Source organism: Brienomyrus brachyistius, chromosome 4, assembly GCF_023856365.1.
Source record: "Brienomyrus brachyistius isolate T26 chromosome 4, BBRACH_0.4, whole genome shotgun sequence".
NCBI classification, from domain to species: Eukaryota; Metazoa; Chordata; class Actinopteri; order Osteoglossiformes; family Mormyridae; genus Brienomyrus; species Brienomyrus brachyistius.
This window is the reverse complement of record NC_064536.1, coordinates 20,396,016-20,409,394: the sequence shown is the minus strand read 5'-3', so window position 1 is coordinate 20,409,394 and position 13,379 is coordinate 20,396,016. Positions and strand designations below refer to the sequence as shown.

Here is a 13,379-nt window from a genome sequence, read left to right as displayed (position 1 = left end):
GAGTGCAGGCTAAAGTGTAGTTGGGTCCCCAGCGAGTCTCTCAGCGCAGCGTGTCTCACAGCGCAGGGGGCAGCCGGAGCGCCGCAGACTCGGGCGGCTACATGAGTATATTGGGAATAAAATGTGTGTATTGGAGCGAGTTCTGTGTTAGTGAGTGTGTGAGGTGTGACATGATAATGATGGAGATGCTGGGCTTCGTCATGGGATTAATCGCTCTTCCTCTTGCCTCCAGACTCCTGCCAGCTGACGCTGGACCCCAACACAGCAAACAGAGACCTGTCTCTGTCAGAGGGGAACAGGAAGGTGACACTGGGGTCATGGCAGTCATATCCTGATCATCCAGAGAGATTTGACATCTGGCCCCAAGTTCTGTGCAGAGAGAGTCTGACTGGTCGCTGTTACTGGGAGGCTGAGTGGAGTGGAAATGGAGCCTGGATAGGAGTGACTTATAAAGGAATCAGGAGGAAAGGAGAGAGTACTGACTGTGCGCTTGGAGCCAATGACAAGTCATGGATGCTGTTCTGCTCTCCTGACAGTTACTATGTCTGGCACAATAATAAACAGACTGTCATACCCATAAAGCCCTCAGGCTCCCGCACAGTAGGAGTGTATCTGGACTGGGCGGCTGGTACTCTGTCCTTCTACAGAGTCTCCTCTGATGGACTGACCCTCCTGTACAGCTTCACCTCCTCATTCACTGAACCCCTCTATCCAGGGTTTTGGGTTTATATAAACTCCCCCATGTCGCTGTGCATGCTGGGATAGCTCACTGTGTGCTGGAGGAATCATTTTTACCTTATCAGAGTGTCACATGTCGCTGCTTCTCCGTGACAAAAAGGTAAATTCTCTGCTTTATAACCAGTATAACCCTTTTTACTCTGACGTGTGACGTATGTTAGACAGAAATTAATGTTTGTTCAGTTTGCCAAACTCATGCAGAATTACTGTTTTTGTCTGACTTTTGTTCCATGTTGTCTGTTAATGCACCAAAACTGCCAGAACAAATTCATAGTAAATGCAGTCGTACCAATAGAGTGAATTCTGATTCTGAATAAAATAAAATGTAATGAAATGTAAGCCTGATGAGTGGGGGGGGGGGCTTTTTCTCTCCTCTGTATATGTACATTTTATATATTTCTGTCTGTATATTGTATTTTCTGCCTGTATATTCACAATAAAAGCTTCCTATTCTATCATATTAATGTCCTGGTTCAGCGCTGCTCAAAGCATAAGTGAGGTAAGTGAGTAACGTAAAACATGTTGAGCGCTGCTCAAAGCATAAGTGAGGTAAGTGAGTAACGTAAAACATATAAAATAATTAAACAAATACTCTTTACTGTAATTTCACTAACACGATTAAATTAAATCAGCATATATAATAACCATGTAAAAGGAGACGGGAGACATAACAGCGAAAGCAAAAAATATCCGTAGAGTTAAAAACAAAAGTTATAAATCAGTAATACACGTTAGAATAAATGATCAAAATACAACAAAGAAGAAAAAAAATTTCCCAACTATACCTGTGAACTGCTACACCTGACAATCGACAAGCTAATTAGCAAACGGCGTCTCTCTGACCATTTATAAAACATTAAATCATTAGATTAATTAATTCATTAGAGTCATTAAAAGCCGAACTAAGTCCTTACAACTAAGTAAATAACTGCACAAGTAATTAACTCTATAACGCCACATGTATCATATTTGATACCAATATTTCTAAGATCTCTACGTCAGTAATAGGATTACCGCTTTCCTCAAAACCCGCTGTATATAATCCTATACCTGTATTCTGCCCTCTGGTGGATGACCTATATACTGCAGGTGGAAAACGTCTTTTTTTTCAAGAATCAAAGACGGCTGCACTTTGCGATGGGCTGGACCCCCATACTGGGTTGTTCCCTGTCTCGGCAGCATATTGCAGGGCGGGGCGACGACCCCCAGCTCCTCAGGCAGCAGCAGGCTGGGGGGCGCACGTGTGAAAATGCCCCTTGTTCTTCACCCTCTGTAATGTTTGTATTCTTCCGTTTTCATGCCTGTCACATGACAGAAATATCATCCACACTCCCACTGACTCACTGTAAATTCTCTGGGGTAGGAAAATTAGCTCAAGTAAATTTTAATGTCTCCACCAATATGTATGGAAATTAATTACATTTTAATTAAATATTATTTAATGATGATTATCAACTAATTGTTACACTGATTGGTTGGTTCCTTCAAACTCAATTGCAGAATGTTAATGTCTGTTAATGTAAGACTTAAATGGGATTCAATAATTATCAGTATAGCTTAGTAACCTGGGTTAGAATGTTCGTCCACCGAGCTACATCACCAGGTAATGTAAACGACTAGTAGGGAAGCTGCTCTCACGGCCGTTGAGAGAGAGTGTCGTGATATTTCAGGCGATTTCGGAGGTTTCAGAGCTTAGGAGCCAGATTGCACAGTCAGTGACTATAGTGAGGACTCAATGAACGGAGGCTGAAGTTGTATAAAAGGCATGTATTTATTTCTACCTAATACTGTACTAACGTAAGGCAGACATTCACTTAACAAATAAACACAAATTAATGGAATGATGTGCTTTCCAGGATTGATAATATATACCTTGATTCAGTCTTTTAACACAGAATAGTACAAGACAAATAAGTGCTAACGGACCACAAAGATCAAATAAGAGCCAACAGAGGAATGTAAAGGGGGGGGGGGGTGTTAAATAAAGAAAGAAAAAACCTCTGATAGTTAGGAGACCCACTGAGATACCTGGTGACATTATTCACATTATTTAATTTTCACGATTCCTCTGATTTAACCATGAGGGCTTGTATGCAGGGGTAGCTGTACATATATATTTATCCATATTTATATAATGGTTCAAGTGAGAAGGGTAAGATAGGTGATACTCTGTGAAACACAGTTATAAGGGCGGCACACAAAACACTAAGACTGTCTAAGGACACAGACAGACATAACCTATATGGATACTGAGACTAGCAATAATAAGTAAACCCACATACAGGGTATATACAGGCCAAACGTAAAAGAAAACTTTCTTCTGGGTGTTGGGTGAGTCTGTGGTTTGTAGGACAGGATGGAAAGGGGAGGGGGGTTGCGTGCCAAGTTGAGGGACCCCTACCCTTCTACTGCCCGTAGTTCCCTAAATATTTGGGCCATAAAAGCTGGAATGCTGGCCTCCCTTGTTGTATGTGTGTGTGTGTGTGTGGGGGGGGGGGGGGGGGGGGTGGTCACTAACCCCCCTTTGGCCAACGAGTACCTCTCATACCAGGCTAGGCCTTCTCTCAGGCAACCTGGAATCTCAGCCCTGTCATATATGTGTTATATGTGTGTTTGTCTGTGTGTGTGTGTGTGTGTGTGTGTGTGTGTGTGTATGTGTCTGTGATCCTATACTGGAGAATTTCCTGCTCCCTTCACACATGGGGGTTAATCAGAAATTACCCCGACTTTATACTAAGCAGCATACAGGATAAACTCCTTTTACCATCCGGTACGACTGATTCAGACATTTGTGTTCACATGTACAGCCCCTCTGGGGAATGTGAAGAACAGTCTGGGTGACAGTGCATGTCTGAACGGGGCGAAAGTGACAGAAACACAAAGTCATAGATAAATCAGTGTAAACTAAACGAGGTTCACAAGGATGATTGATATTTCTTTGGTGAACATTCAGAAATCGTTTGCTAACCCTGCACACTGGAAGCTCCCAGCCCAGACCTGCACACATCTACTTGTCTAATGTTCACGGGGAGAGAAGCCTGGACGGCTGTTCATGCTGATTTGCTCTATGACAGACAGCAGAGGGCGCTGTGCTGCCATTTAATCCAGTTCATTGAATAATACGATGGCTTGTCATCTCTCTGTCTGACACAGTTCTGCCAATCAAAGGCAGGCTTTCCTAGAGACTGAGCGAGAGAACGACTCCAGCAGTGAAGGCTGAGCTGACCCTGTTATCTGGCCTGATTAACAACCTGAGAAAGACTGATGTAGGTTTGGCTGTAAGAGAGATTTACCAGCATATGATATTAAGGTGAGAACAGATCCAATAAGTGCAGGCGTCCATAACTGTGCCCAGGTGTTTAAATGCCTCAGCCTGCTCTGCCTACTGGCCGCCGAGACTAAAGGCTGGTTTATACTTCTGTGTACAACCTACACCATCAGTACCTTTTCCAAAGAAACACTGAGTAGTTTAATTTCCTTTTTGTTCATATTTTTTGTGAGAGTGGGAGGAGCTTCCTGCTTCTCAGGCTGCAGTAGGTGTGGTTTGGACTGAGGCCAGACTGAGAAGAACAGACTGGGCAAATACTGGATCTGTGGTTTATGAACAAAATAGTACATTATACACACTGTACTCACTGTAAACATTTATTTAGCTTTAATGAGCATAAAAGTTACTGATATTGTTTTTTTACCCAAACCAGAAATAATGCTACAATTTAATATTGTAAAGAGAAATTAGGGGGGGGGGGGGGGGGCGTTGCCGCAGTGATCAGCACTGTTTCCTCGTACCTCAGGGACTGGGGTTCGAGTCTCCACCCCGGCTCAGTGAGTGTGGAGTTCGCATGTTCACCTCAAGGTTCTCCAGTTTCCCCCCACCGCTGAAAATCTGTGATTTGGAGTCACTGTCTGTAGGTGTGAGTGTGTGAGTGTGAGTGTGTGGGTGTGAGTGTGAGTGTGAGTGTGCCTTGCAATGTGTCTGCAGCCCATCCTGGGCATCTTCTACAAGAGGTTCCAGTCTCACACAACCTTGAATGGATGAAAAGAGAAATTATGTAGTTGACAGACTGGTAGGAGAGAGCAGTTATACTGAGAATTAACCTCTGTGTCCATTTAGATTTTGTTAGTCTCTTATTTGCTTTTTTCCCCAAATGAAGCAGATTTACAGCAGACAGCTGATGGGGTTTCAGGCTGTCATGTGGCGTCAGGCGTAACATGCAGTTATAGACAGACTGTCAGGTTTAGACAGACAGTTTTTATGATCACTGTCAGCCCACAGACTTGAATTTTACATTTTTCAACATAATCCACATGATAAATGTCAGGTTTCTTCATTTTGTTTCTGTGCTGGCAGTGTATCTGTCTCAGGAAGGAGAGCCAGACATTTTCCAGGAAGTAGTAATGAAACTTTTTTTTCTAGATATTTATTTTAAAATACCAAGTTAAAATATAAAAGCCTAATTTAACATGACCAGCTTCTGCCAAGCCGAGGAGGAGAAAGATAAGCTTGACGAAACTATACAGAAGAGTTGTAGTAGTAGTAATAATAATAATAATAAATAATAATAAATAAATGAGGATGATGAAACAGGAGACGACCTTAAGCGAGGTTTCATTTACATATCAGGCTTTCAAAAAAGTATAACGATAATTATAAATGTTCAACCCTCAATTATCAAAAATAAACAGAATGAAAATACAATAAATACAAAATTTTACACAGGAATAAACAAACATCATAATATTGAATGTCAATATCAAACAATGCAATTAAGAAATATTCAATATACTGTCTCTAAATAATCAGTTACGCAGCTGACAAAATGTCTATCAGTATTGGTATAATTCCAGTTTATTTTCAATTCATTGCAGTTCGGGCCATTTTGCCATTTTGATGACCCCTATTGGAACTTTAACATTTCACTTTATACCAACCATGCACTGCATACAAATTAAAGTCCTCTATACATTTTCTGTATATCTACAGTAACTCCAAAGATAAAATAGATTCCCAGCAGGGCTCTGACTCCCACTGAGATGTCATCTGGTTTCATAATGTTAACTCCATCCATGCTTACATACTGAAGATGCCCACAAGCATAGGAAAAACTGCACATGGCTAATCGTTTACATTTAGCTTGATGGTACAACTAGCGTTGAACTTACAAGCTAAATGCTGACAATTTCATGATAATTAAAAGTTTGAATAAACATTTGTAAGCATATTTTATTGATACAGTATGGACTCTTGCTGGAGTGGTTAGGATTAACAACTAATAAAACGTCGGTTGTCCTATCAAGGTAAACATAAACGATTTCTTAATACCACTTAATAAAAATGCACCTTGTAAAGAACAGCTTTTGTTGATGTGATGAATTCGGACGGCGGAAGAGATTTGGCATGACAGCCCCCGTTCAAGACCAGTTAACTTTTAGCCCTTGTTAGCCACCAGTGTAATAAGTGTAGCGAACTAAAACTCCTATGTCCGCTACAACTTAAGCGGGTCCACTGGTAACCACTGCCACCACCTCTCTTTATAATTTATCTGGGGAGGTCCAGACACCGAAGCCAAGAGTATAAATAGATTACTTTATTTAATGTAATAGCCGGGGATCACAATCATTCCCAGAGGGCAACACCAGACAATAGGGGGCAATACATCACACGTGTTGACTCCACAACATCAGATCACACCACAAAATCCATAATTATAAATACACAAATCTAGTGAGGGAAAAAGCACTGCACTCCGTATATCACCCAAATCACCCCCATCAGTCTCCTTCCCCACCATCAACAACTGTACTACCAACCCCGGCTAAAATCAACACACAACCACACACATACATACGAAAAGACAGAGACCTTTAAAAGGACGGTTACTTCTCAGGGGAGAGGCAACACAGCCCCCCGTCCTTCCCCCGAAGAAGGAAGAGGCTCTACTCCCAAAGCGCACTTCGCTCCGCGGCTCCTTATCGCCCACACATCGCTAACTTCCCTACACATTCATCCCCCCACCTCACTCTTACCTACTTATCTTCGCCCGCGGCCGATCTAACATCAGCGACGGACACCCCACATTTCCCCCAACATTAACCGCGGACAGCCAAGGGATTCCCCCTCCCTCCCGAACCACACCGGTCCTTTCTCCACCAAACCAAACCAAACATAGAACAACAACTCAATCTATTCCACCCCCCTTTAAAAAGACATTCCTCCCCCCCAGCTGTAACCCATTAACAATCACAACAGATACTCCCCACAACATTCACCACAATATCAGTTGATAACACAATACGCTGTATTTTGCACATAAAAACACCGTAGCAACACATCCACAGAAAGCAGTTGGACAGTATTGTGTGCCTGACCGGTCTAATGAGCCACAAATAAGACCTAAGTGCTAAGAAATATTACAAAACTACAGCTTCCAACTGTTTAAAACGCCATGAAAAATGATGCCATTAATAGCGGGATCTACGAATCATCTCACTGTTAGCACGTAAAGCACAGACCGTATCGTGGTCAGTACTGTTCTTCCTTTAATTTACAGAAATTTTTATAATGTTCAAATGTTTTAATAAAGGGGTTTATGTTTAAGTGTCATACCCGGCTCGTCCGCTCCTCGTGTGTGCCACGCCCCCTGATTACCCACGTGTATTTCCCTGATCGTCTCCAGCTTTGTCTAGTTACTTTGATTAGTCCTGTGTATATAAGTCCTGGTCTCCCCGGTTTCCCTCGTCCGTTATTGATGTTTCCTGATGTAAGTCAGCGTCTGATGTTCCCTGCACCTCGTTGTCCTCCAAATAAACCCCCGTTTTCCCGTATCCCGCTTGCTTGCCTGCTCCTTACCCGCACGATCGCTGCTCGCTGCCGTTACCTCCGCGACCGATCGTGACATTTAAGTATATGGGATCATTAAAAAAAAATTATTATTATTCTTATTATTATTTTAACCGTGGCGTAGAATTGGGTATCAAGCATCTTGCGATCCCATTGCTATTGGTACCAGTTACTGCATTACTGGTATTGCGACATCCCTATTCAGGTCATACCCTTCTTTCAGAAAACTGTAGCACAACTGTGTTTGTGGAGGAAAAACTTAGGAAGAGGAGCTGGTCTGAAGTCCTGAAGGGAGCTGGAGCCCCCTTTCTTTGGAACAGTGTGGAGCCGTCCTCCATTACTGCTTATCCTGTACAGGGGGGTGGGGAGCCTGGAGCCTGTCCCAGGTGGCACAGGGCAGGGGACACAATGGATAGGATACTAGTTTATAGCAGAGCACAAACTCACACATACAGACTCACACTAAGGGCAGCTTAGAGATCACAATTCGCTGACCACATGTACAAGGAGAAAATCCTCTTGAGAACATGCCAGCTTCACACACAGAGTTAAGCCAGGTCAAGTCAAGTAGACTTTACTGTCATACTACCCATGTAGAGGTGTAAAGTGGCATGAAATAACATCCCCCAGGACCAAAGTGCAATAATCAAACCAGAAGTGACAAGGGGAAGGTTTGCACAGCACTTAATGTTAAGGACAGTGTGAAATGGGGCTGGAAACAATGGTTTAAATGGCTTATATACATGCAATGTGTATATAATCAATGAATACAGCAGCATAAAGGAGTGAAATAAATATAGTGAATTGAATATATAGATAATAATATAGGGGGCGGCATGGTGGTGTAGTGGTTAGCACTGTTGCCTCACACCTCTGCGGCCCGGGTTCAAGTGTCCACCTGGGTCACATGTGTGCGGAGTTTGTATGTTCTCCCCATGTCCTCGTGGGGTTTCCTCTGGGTACTCCGGTTTCCACCCACAGTCCAAAAACATGGAGAGGCTAATTGGAGTTGCTAAATTGCCCATAGGTGTGCATGTGTGAGTGACTGGTGTGTGAATGTGCCCTGTGATGGGCTGGCCCCCCATCCTGGGTTGTTCCCTGTCTCATGCCCATTGCTTCCGGGATAGGCTCCAGACCCCCCACGACCCAGTAGGATTAAGCGGTTTGGAAAATGGATGGATGGATGGATGGATAATAATATATTAAAGTAACTAGTGGCAGTGTGTTTGGGGGACGGGTGGGGGGTGGGAATATACTCAGGAACAGGTAGGGGGTAAGATTGGCAGCAGGGTATTCAGTGTCCTGGCACTCTTGGGGATGAAGATGTTGCTGAACCTGGCAGAAGAGGCTCAGATGTACCTTCGTCCAGGGGGAAGCAGGACAAGGATTCCTTGGGAACGATAGGAGGAGACTTCAATGGTAGATGCTTTGTGGGGCCAATGTTTCTGGAAAATGTCCAACAGTGCTAACCACTGCACCACCATGCCGCCCCTGTATTTAACTCAAATTTTTAATATAACAGGCTTCATGACATTCCGTTTGTAAGTGCAACTTGTCCATGATTCAAACGTTCTTAACCTGTGGACTGCCTACAACTGATGATGTAGCTTTTATGTAAGATCTTTGAAGCATATTTTGTGATAATGTAATACATTTCATCAGTTCAGCGATGTGCATAGACTTTTCTGTGTGGGTGTCAGACCACTAAATTGTCGGTCGGGGGCGGGGGAAGGTCCCCTCGATATATTCTGCTGACTGGTAAATTTCCCTGCTTAGGATGGGGGCCATTTATCTGATCGTCAGTTATCATTTGCCCCCCCCCCCCCACACACACCCTGCACATGCCCACATTACAAAGTCATCAATCCTTCATTAATTATTGATACAGGAATCTTCCATTTATGGTATAAAGTTCCCGACCAATTCGTTCACAGTGAACGAGTCCCTTGGGTCTCTCATTCTCGTTATGAATGAGCTGGTGAGTGAGTGGATGAAGACGAGTGTCTGTCATTCACCCACTGACTCACCAACTCCTTCAGCATGAAGTCAATGGCAAAGTTTCTCCAGTTTTAGACGATAAGACGTCTCATTCCTAAGATGGTGCCAGTGTGTGTGGCCGGCCGTCTTCCATGATTAGCTCATGTTGCTGTTTGTCTGTGTTGTGATTTTTGCTGGAAATCTTTGCTCCTTACTGGTATGTGATGGACAAGCTGTTTACGATATTTGTTCTGCTATGAAATGCCGGAATATTTTTTAAAGAGAACTTTTATTGGTAAACAGTTATCAGCAGTTTTATATTACAGTTTTGAGGTGATTATGTTTGAATTGGACCACCTACATCTGGTATTTATTGCTGTGATCTACTGGCCAACAAATTATAATAAAGATTTTTATAACTTTCTGACTTATTTTATGGCAAAATATGACCAGGTTTTGAATGTGAGTGATTTTAAACATATTTGCTGCTCGCCTAAGTCACTAGTTAAAGACTTCCTGAATCTTACTGAATCTTTTGACCTGTAATAGGTCCAACTTAAGAACATGGCCGTACTTTAGACCTTGTACTATCATATGGTCTGTCTGTTTTTAATATGACGGTTCACAAGGCCGATTTCTCTGATCATTCCCCCATTCTGATCGATAGTTATCTTCCATGTTCTGCCCCTAAGTCTTGTGCGGCTCCCAGTGTTTCCCACAGATGAAGCCTTCTACTGCTACCAAATTTGTAACTGTGTTTAATGATGCTGTTGGGCCGTGTTTAGAGAATATTCACTGTGCTGATATGGAGGAGCTAACTTCACGTTTGTACTCCACTTGCCAGGATATTTTAGATGTCACTGCCTCTCTTAAAGTTTGTCCTTCTAAGCCAAAAGGACAGAGTTCTTTCTATGGCAGCATGTGCATTTTAAAACAGTGATGTGTAAAGTGCAGAGGTGTAAAGTCACGGTTCACAGTTGAGTTCAGCATGTTGAGGAGTCTGACGGCTTGTGGGAAGGAGCTCTCTCGCAGTCTGGTCAATCGGGCTTTGATGCTGCGGTAGCATCTGCCAGATGGGAGCAGCATGAAGAGTCCATATGAGGGGTGGGAGGAGTCCAGCACAATGTGGGAGGCCTTTCTGATGCAGCACTTGTGGAAGATCTCCTGCGGTGAGGGGAGAGACGTTACCAGCTGCTTTAACAATCCGCTGCAGGCTCTTCTGGTCAGCAGCACTGGCACTGCCGAACCAGACGTAAATGCAGCTGGTCAGGACGCTCTCTATGGTGCCTCTGTAGAACACGGAGAAAACATGGGGTAGGAGCAACTTCGCACAGTAAAGAAGCAGCAGCCTGCATGGTCTTGTGCAGCATAGAAATGGCTGAGCGGGGTCACATGGCACAGAAGCAACAGGCCGAGCAGCTTCACACGGCACAGGAGGCTGAGCGGCTTCACGTAACACAGGAGGCTGAGCGGCTTCATGTAGCACAGGAGGCTGAGCGGCTGAGTGCAGCACTTAAGCAGCAGGCTGAATTGTCCCTCAGAACTCAATATTCAGAGACATAGTGACCTTGTCCTCTGAGCCCATCATCTGCAGCCCGAGCCAATGTGACTCCACTGGGAACCAGGCTGATTTCCTCACCAGATGATGGACTCCCAGGGCTCTTCCAGTTCCTCCTGCTCTGATGATTCACGGATGAGCAGGTCTTCTATGTAGTAGCGGGTCACCGGAGCTGCAACCTCGCAGAGTGTTCTGGAATCGTTTTATTTAACTTATTGTGTTTCCCAAAATACATGTCGTAAAATAGCCTCAAATAGTATGCAGTTTGCTGTAGGGCAGGACCGGTTTGCTCATTTTCACCAGTAGAGGGTGCTGTGGTAGACTGGTAATGGTTATGTCTGCCCTAGTGTCTATTATAAAAGTTATCGTCTTCCCACATACAGCGAGATTCACCTGCCAAATGGACTCTGAATCGGGCCCCATTACACTGCCAAGGAAAAATGGTTCAGCCTCATTGACTAAGATGTCCTGCACAGCCACAGCTCTCACTGCTGGACTATTACAGGCAACAGCGAAATGCCCTGTTTTGTTGCATCTCTGACATTGCTTGTTGTAAGCGGGACACAGATGTGGGGCGTGTGACCTACCACACTGTGAACCAGGTGTCTCTGGGCCTGTCTGTCTTCCCACTGGCCTTTTTCATTCAGCCTTACCTCCCCCCCCCCCACTGTGCTGCTTGTCCCCTCTGGGCTGCTGTTGCACTGCCCTGATGTCTGTCATTATCATGCTGGGATTCTGTGTCTTTATCAACTTGGGCTGTCCTGCCATCTGCACGGCTTTGTCTAACGTTGAGTCACTTCCCATTTGGAGCCTTAGTGCGATTTCCCGGTCGGCAATTCCAGTCACTACTGTCTCTTACCTGCTCTTCTTTCAGCCCAGCAGAGTCACAATGCTCTGTTAATTCATACAAGCTCCTGATGAACACATCCACTGATTCACTGTCTTCTGTACACTTTGGTGGAAACCTGTACATTCATGTATCATGTTCCTGCATGGTATAAAGGGCTCATTCATGTATCATGTTCCTGCATGGCATAAAGTGCTCATTCATGTATCATGTTCCTGCATGGTATAAAGTGCTCATTCATGTATCATGTTCCTGCATGGTATAAAGTGCTCATTCATGTATCATGTTCCTGCATGGTATAAAGTGCTCATTCATGTATCATGTTCCTGCATGGTATAAAGTGCACATTCATGTATCATGTTCCTGCATGGTATAAAGTGCTCATTAATTTTTTTCATCACCTCTTCATAGTCATTAGCTTCAGTTGTGTCTGCAAATGTGAATGAACGAAAAACAGCTGCCACTTCTATCCCCATTGCATATAATAAGGAGATAACTGGCATTAACTGGGACCCTCTTCCTTGTTCAGCTTAGTGCTGATACAGGTCTTTGAGTCATTTCCAGTTGGGATTAAGTGGTTACGGTGATGGATGGATGGATGGATGGATGAAAACATAGATACCACCCTACTTCATACTATAAGCACTAATGTTTGTGTGCAGCCGTATCTGTTACTCTGTGTGAGTGAGAGAGACAATTTAGTGAGAATTAGTAAGTCGTCCAGAGGCAGAATAGTATGTGTTCAACGTTTCAGAAATTACAATAAAAATTACTAATTCCTTAACTACAGTTTAAAATGTACCTTATTGATAAATCTCCATTCAGTAATTTGGTAATTCGCTCGACAGCCATAGTTTAAACATATTTAGGGATTTTGTTTTTTTAACTCACTTTTTGTCTCTCCTACAGTGAACATTAGACGGGAGCCACATTCTGATTATCGCCCATTCAAATGATAATTGTATAATTAATTAATTTATACAAAATACATTTGAGGGTAGAAGAATGTTTTAGGAAAAACTAATTGTTAAAATATAAATCACCAGCATTATATTTTTAGGAAATATACTAATGGGGGGTTGTATTAGTACACAGTACATTGTGTTACTCAGCCTAGCAAGATTGTCATAAATATTATATTAATACTGTCCCAACAGCTTCACAAATATCAATGTTGGATGGCCTGGAAGTGTCCATGATGCCAGAGTCCTAAAGAGCTCGAACCTGTATGCAATGACAGCAAGAGGAGACCTTTTTCCATCTTTGCATCTACTTAAAATGCACAAATGTGTTGTCAGTTCAGCATGTTACTCCATGTAGCAATAAATTAACATTTTCATAAGTATTCATAAAATGTTTCAATAATTATTAATAATAGTTCGATAGCATCAAATGTATCAATAGCTTTCAAATGTATT

The 13,379-nt window shown here is 43.1% G+C and overlaps 4 protein-coding genes across 4 annotated transcripts in view; 3 read left to right on the top strand and 1 right to left on the bottom strand.

Annotated features, from left to right (window-relative positions):
- LOC125739605 (NACHT, LRR and PYD domains-containing protein 12-like) overlaps positions 1-13,379 on the top strand; it is a 728,681-nt gene that overhangs the window by 285,779 nt on the left and 429,523 nt on the right. The gene's annotated exons all lie outside the window — the stretch shown is intronic.
- LOC125739635 (E3 ubiquitin/ISG15 ligase TRIM25-like) overlaps positions 1-13,379 on the bottom strand; it is a 191,458-nt gene that overhangs the window by 24,332 nt on the left and 153,747 nt on the right. The window lies entirely within an intron of this gene.
- The window catches only part of LOC125739651 (stonustoxin subunit beta-like), a 147,930-nt gene that overhangs the window by 962 nt on the left and 133,589 nt on the right, over positions 1-13,379 (top strand). The window lies entirely within an intron of this gene.
- LOC125739611 (NLR family CARD domain-containing protein 3-like) overlaps positions 1-13,379 on the top strand; it is a 155,028-nt gene that overhangs the window by 10,914 nt on the left and 130,735 nt on the right. The gene's annotated exons all lie outside the window — the stretch shown is intronic.